The sequence below is a fragment of the Elephantulus edwardii genome, unplaced genomic scaffold (genome assembly GCF_000299155.1).
Source record: "Elephantulus edwardii isolate Elephantulus edwardi_28Jun2011 unplaced genomic scaffold, EleEdw1.0 scaffold00082, whole genome shotgun sequence".
Classification (NCBI taxonomy): Eukaryota; Metazoa; Chordata; class Mammalia; order Macroscelidea; family Macroscelididae; genus Elephantulus; species Elephantulus edwardii.
The window spans coordinates 7018494-7026122 of record NW_006399832.1 but is presented as its reverse complement, the minus strand read 5'-3'; positions in this window follow the sequence as shown (position 1 = coordinate 7026122).

Here is a 7629-nt window from a genome sequence, read left to right as displayed (position 1 = left end):
GATTCTTCTTTAATCATTCTTAGTCATAGGTTCCCAGATTAAATTTAGATGAGGCCTGGGCACCAGGGATTCATTGCTGATACCTGATGGATCTTGGTTAAAAGCGGACAGTACTAGGAGGAGATTTACTGACTATGCAAAGGTACATGGATCATAAAAAAATAGTAACATTGAGAAGAACGTGAATTACAGATCACTTAAGTATGTTCAGGTGAAACCTATACATAAACAAAGAATATGTGTGAATAGAACAAGGGAACAATGCAATGTTTAAAATCAAGAAAGGGCTGTATCCTCTCTCCACACCTATTTAATCTGTATGCTAGCAAATCTTAAGAAAGGCTGGACTTTATGAAGAAGAGTGTGGCATCAGGATCGAAGGAAGATTCATCAACAACCTGTGTTACGCAGATGATATAGCCTTGGTCTCCAAAAGTGATGAGATCTTTGAAATCCTTGCTGCAGAAGACCAAAGACTACAGCCTGAATATAGATTACTGCTCAACATCAAGAAGACAAAAATCCTTACCACTGGGTCAGCAGGCAACATCATGATAGATGTAGAGAAGACTGAAGTTGTCAATGATTTAATAATGCTTGGATCTACAATCAACACTCCTGGTAGCAGGAGTCAAGAAATCATAAGACATAGTGCATTGAATAAATCTTCTGTCTAGGCCCTCTCCAAGGCATTAAGGAACAATGATATCGCATTGCATGAGACTCAAGCCATGGAGTTTTCAATTACTTGCTTTGTATCTGAAAGTTGGACAATTACAAGGATGAAGAAGAAGTGATGCCTTTGAGTTGTGGTGTTGGACAATACTGAGTATTATATGGACTGCTAAAAGAACAAAGTATGTCTTGGAGAAAGCATAATCAGGGTACTCCTTGGAAGCAAGGAGAGCTGTTTCATCTCATATATTTTGTGCAAGTTGCTAGGAGGGGCTGATTCTAGGAAAAGGAAATCATGCTTAGATAGGTGGAGGATAAGCAAAAGAGAGGAAGACCTCAATAGATGGACTGACAGTGATTGCCTTTGCATAGTCAATAAAGCACAAATAGACATAACACAAATAGAGGAAGAACCTCAGGGATGTGGACTGATACAGTGCTTGTACCAATTGGCAATTATACCAATTGAACACAAGTGTATCAGAGATGATGATACTGTACAGGATAGGGCTAGGTTCAGATCTGTAGCTCATAGGATTACTATGAGTCATAATCAACTGGACAGTGCCTAACAACAACTTAGTCACTTAGTGAGAGTTGTCAAGACTGGATAGGAAACCAAAGCCTCTATCTGAGACCAAGATAAATGAAATGGTGCCATAGCTACCACTATCAAACCTTCTGATCAGGATCATACATATGGATCCTGATAGAATGGAAGAAAAATATAGAAGAAAACTCAAAATTTTAAGAAGTTCAAATTCACTGGACCAGCTGAGACTACAGAATGCTCTAAGACCATCACACTGAGATACACTTTAAGCTTTAAACAATTATTATTATTGTTATTATTTATGATGATGATGATGGAGATAAACTTTAGATAAATAAGAGATTGGCTCATAAAACAAATAATATCATCCATTACTGAGCTACTCTTAAAAAGAATTTATAGTAAGGTTTCTATATGTTGTGCATAGGATTTCCATAGGAATAGACTATATGGCATCTATCAATAACAATATATATAATTAAATAGGGGGGAAATACCCTACAGCAACAATGAGAACAGGACAGAGAAACTGTAGTACTAGAAAGAATACAACCAGAAGGTAATGACTAAGAATGATGACACAAAGTGAAAATGTAATGAATATCATTGAATAATTGTGCAGAAATTGAATGGGAACCTCATTTTTGTTTTTTAAAGAAAATGTTATACTGGTTTATTTACAAAGTCTGTAAATAAACTTTGTTTTGTTATTTTACTTTGTTTACAAATTACACAGAGTGTAATTATTTTCCACACTGGATCTTTCCCATTTCCTTTACCCACCCCTTCCTCCACCCATCAAATTATGCAACCCTGTAATTAACCACCACCATCACTCCACCTCCTGCCCATAATCACCCCTCTGCTCCCATCCTCCTCCTCTTGGATTCTCATACACATTCTACAATAATGGTCTTACACAGTATTTGTCCTTATGGGTCTGAGTTAGTTCACTTAGCACAATGCTCTCCAGACCCTCACAAATTAGGCAGTGATTTACAAAATCAGTGCTCCTATGTGCAGTGTAGAATTCCATTGTGTGAATGTACCATATTTTCTCAATCCATCTTATTGTGGTTGATAGTTTGAGCTGTTTCCATGTTCTTGTAATGGTGAATAATGCTGCTATGAGCACTGGTGTCCAAGTATCTGTTTGTGCCTCAGTTGTCATTCTCTCATGTTCTATTCCAAGAAGTGGAATATCTGGGTCATATGCAATTTTTATGTTCAGCTTTCTGAGGAAATGCCAAACTGCCTTCCAGAATGGTTGTACCATTTTACAATCCCACCAACAGTGTATAAGAGTTCCTATCTTGCCACATCTTTTCCAACATTTATTACTTGCTGTCCTGTTAAACTTTGCCACTGCTCCTTTAGTGAGATGGTATATCATTATGATTTTGATTTGCATCTCTCTTATTGCCAGTGATTTTGAGCATTCCCATGTGTCTCATGACCATTTAAATATTTTCCTTTTTGACAATTCTTTCCATGTCTTTTTAAAAATTATACTAGTTTATTTTCAAAATTTGAACATTGTTCTTCAGATCGGAGTCTTCCAATTTCCCTCACGCCCCACATCACATTTTACAACCATGATTAATCCCCCCCTGCCCCACACATCCTCATCCCTCTGCTTCCACCCCCCTCCTTTCAATCCTCATACTCAATCTACAATAATGGTTTTATACAATATTTGTCCTTGTGGGACTGAGTTAATTCTTTCAGTATAAAGCTCTCCAGTCCCTCCCAAGTTAGGTGATAATTTACAAAATTGTTGCTTCTGAGTACTGCATAGTATTTCAATGTATGAATGTACCGTAATTTCTGAATCCATATGATGGTGGTTGGACTTCTGGGCTGTTTCCATGTTCTTCTGATGGTGAATAACACTGCTATGAACATTGGTGTACAGTCCTTATTTTCTCAGGGTATACTCCAAGCAGTAGAATCGCTTGGTGATACGAAATTTCTATGTTCAGCTTTTTAAGGACGCACCAAACTGCCTTCCAGAATGGTTGTACCATTTTACAATCCCACCAACAGGATATAAGAGTTCCTATCTTGCCACATAATTTCTAATATTTATTACTTGCTTTCCTGTTAAACTTTTATCACTGCTCCTTTAGTGAGATGGTATCTCATTGTGGTCATAACAGGTATGCAAGGATGGTTTAATATAAGGGAAAAGTCAACGTGATTCACTGTATTAACAAAGTAAGTAAGAAGATTCATGTGATCTTAGCAATTGATGCAGAAAAGGCACTTGACAAAATACAACAGCACTTCTTGATAAAAACTCAGCAAATTGTAATAGAAGGGATTTCTTCAACATAGTGAAAAGTATATATCCACATGTTTTTTACTAGTCAGTAGGTTTCTTTTCACTCTTTGAAATGTTATTTGATGCACACAGGGATTTAATCTTTAGACCATCCCACTCATCAATTTTATCCTCTCCAGACTATACATTTCTGATTTTATTTGGCAGTCTCTTTATACCACAGGGTAGGCTATCTAAGCTTGATCCCAATTTGTCTCTGATGAACTTTATGGTTTGGGGCTTTAGTTCCAGGTCTCTGATCCACTTTGAGTTGATTTTTGTGTATGGTGTGAGATGTGGATCCTGTTTCAGTTTTCTGCAGGAAGCAGTCCAGTTTTGCAAGGACCATTTGCAGAAGAGGTTGTCATTTCCCCATCTGATAGGTTTCATTTTCTTGTGCAATATCTGTTGACCATAGATAGCTGGATCCATTTCTGGGTTCTCAATTCTGTTCCATTGGTCTATGTGCTTCTCACTGTACCAGTATCATGCTGTTTTGGTTACAACTGCTATCTAGTAAGTTTTGAAGTCAGGGAGTGCTATGCCTCCCACTTCATTTTTGTTTTTCAGAAAGGCTTTGCTTATCTGGAATCTCTTTAATCTCCAAATAAACTTGACAATTTCCCTTTCAATCTTCATGGAAAATGAATTTGGTATCAGTATTGGGACTGCACCAAACATGTAGATTGCCTTTGATAAAATTGTCATTTTCACAATTTTGAGTCTTCCAATGCATGAACAGGGAACATTTCCCCATTTAGTTCTTTTATTGTGTCTCTCAGAAATGTTTGTAGTTTTCTTTGTTTGTCTTTTCTGTTTCTAGTTAGGTTCACTCCAAATTATCTCAATTTGTGGTTGGCTATTGTAAATGATAATGCTTTCTTGGTTTCTTTCTCCGAGTTCTCTTTGTTACCAGAGAGGAATCCCACTGATATTGGGATACTGATCTTATATCCTGCCACTCTACTAAACTGGTCTACTAGTCCAACCCATTTGTGTTGTTGTTTTGTGGGGTTTTTTTTCCGAGTCTTTGTGATTTTAAGTGTACACTATCATACCATCTGCACGTAGCAACCATTTTGCCTATCTTTGCCTATCTGGATGCCTTTTATTTCCTTCTCTTGTCGTATTGCCCTGACAAGCACTTCCAATACAATGCCAAATAGAAGTGGGGACAGTGAGCATCCTTGTCTGATGCCTGTTTGCAAGGAAAATGCTTTTAGTCTTTTTCCATTGAGATTCATGTTGACTCTTTGTTTTGCATAAATACTTTTCATTATGTTGAGGAAATTCCCTTCTTTTCCACTCCTGCTGAGTTTCTTTACCAGAAAATGGGTGTTGGATTTTGTCAAATGCCTTTTCTGCATCAATTGCTAAGATATATGGTTCTTGTTATTTGCTTTGTTAATATGGTGAATTACACTGATTGTTTTTCTTAGGTTGAACCATTCTTGCATACCTGTTATGAATCCCACTTGGTGATGATGAATTATTGTTTTCATGTGCTTTTGGATTCTATTGGCTAGGATTCTGTTTAGGACTTTTGCATCTACATTCATGAGAGATATTGGTTTGTAGTTTTCTTTCTTGGTAATATCTTTGCCTGTTTTTGGTATTAGAGTTATGTTTGTTTCATAGGATGATTCTGGGAGTGTTTCTTCTTTTTTCTATTTTTTTAAAATACTTTAAGTAGACTTGATAATAGACCTTTTCTGAAAGTCTGGTAGAATTCAGCTGTCAAGCTGGTCCAGGATTTTTCTTATGGTGAAGTCTTTTCATGACTTGGGGAACCTAATTTTTTTGTGTATGCTTTGTTCACTTTAAATACAATAAAATATCTTTTAAAATGTCCAAGGTTATAACCTTCTAAAAATGATGAATCTAGGAATGACACATCCATGTCTAGTGAGCTGCAGAGACTATTGGTCAAAGGCAGTATTCAAGTTGACATTCAGTGTCACAGCTGGCTTGATCCAGAAAGCCTGATCTAAATCCAGGCAAGTGTGGGTTCCAGCAATGGCTGAGTAAGGGACAGCCTTTGGCCCATTACACTGTGGAGCTTTATAGAGAAGATTCTCCACGTGAAGCAGGTTGTCAATGTCAACCAGAAACCATCTTGGGTAAGGGCAACCTACCCTAGGTTAGGTAAAAGACCAGGGTACATTTCTAGATGAAGCACATTACTAGAGAAGTTCCTAGGATCATTGATGCCTCCAGGGTTTGTATTAACCACATTCATATGTGGTTACACAGAACATCTATGTGTGCTTATATAAGTGCCTACATATTCATTCTCAAGAAGATATTTGCCTGTGTACTTTTTTGTACTGTAATCATAGTCACAGGTTTTATTTGGTGGTGTTGTCATAACCTTTTTTTTTAAAGAAAAAAAAAGTCCTTTTCTCTGGTATATTTCTTAGTGACATAATTTATTTCAGTCAAGCTGTATGTACTTCACTCATATTTGATACCTTTCTTATCATAAAAAATGGCACTATCCCAAGTGTGATTCTGCTATTTCTCTCTTTCCACCCATCTCTGGTAATCACCACACACATATATTTTCTCATAAAATGGCAATCATCTGATATTTGCCCTTTTATGATTGATTTATTTCACTTAGCACAATGTCCTTGAGATAGATTTATCCATGTAATTAGATGTTTGGAGAAGTTATCATTATTCTTTATAGCTATGCAGTATTCCATTCAATGCATGCTCCACATTTTGTTCATCATCTATTCATTGGTGAGGCATTCAGGTGGCTTCCATGTTGTTCTCATGGTGAATAGCACTGCAATGAACATAAGTGTGCACATGTCTCTATCATTTTTATTAAATCTTTAGTATATGTACTTAGCAGTGGAATTACCATTGAGATTTTGTTAGAAAGAATATAAAAATGAACATATCATTTTTTACTTTTAGAATTTAAAGATGATATTCCAACCAAGTCTATTTTGAGAATTCCACTATACCTTAGTATTTCTGGAATGGTGATGGAGTTACAGTTAAGTCATAATGTAATCCCAAAAATGGTGAGTGGCTCACTAGTATTGTAACCAAATACTCTTCGTCAACTAGGGAGACTATATTGTCTCCTGTATCTATCATCAACTGGTAGGGTCACTAAGGATAATCCTCTAAAAGATGAAATTAGAAAAATACCCATCAAAAACAGATAAGACATTTAACTGAGCAGAAATAACAAGAGAGTAAAGAATAAGACAGAAAACCTTCATCAAGATCTAGTCATGCAGCATCAAGTCAAGACCCTCTAGCAGGTTTTCAGAAGCAGTTAATGGCATGAGAGGAGATTGTTCATCCTTCTCTCAATCAAGATCTTATATTTAAAAAATAGAAAAGAACACAAAGATATGAAAAATCAGGTATACATGCTGTAAAATCCCAGGGGTTATAGTTGAGCACATGCTTGCCCCAAACATCAGGGAAAGAGCACGGCAGTGAATCTTCAAAGCTGTAAGGTATGGCTGGTAGTGAGGAAATGACTATTAACAGAAAGGTCTGAATTAATCTCCTTATTGATGAATCACAACTGACTCACAGCTGACCCTCTATTAGGACTCTAAGACTGTAAATCACATGGGAGGAAATTGCCACATTTCTCTTAAGGAGTTGCTGGTATATTCAAACTGCCAGAGAGACGCAGCACTGGGTTTAACAGTGTAACTCAGTAATTGAGGTCTACTTGCTTATGACATAAATGATAGGAAATCCTTTTGCATTTGCCCCTGTCACTTTTATGGCCCTTTGCTTCCTCATTCTACTCATGTTACCATTATTACAATAAATGTCTCAGTATCTTAAAACACACACACACACACACACACACATACACACACACACACACACAAAAAACAACAACAGTGTAACTCCCAATGAACTATGCTACTAGAACTCCTTTTTTAATTAATATGGTCTAAAATTAGTAAATTCAGTTCTGAGTATGGTATGGTAGGCCTGACAAACTTTGGTTCCATAATTAAGCCTAAAAATCTGCCAACTATCAGAGATTTGAAAACTTCAAAAATTCAACAGGGAATATCATAATCTCCTA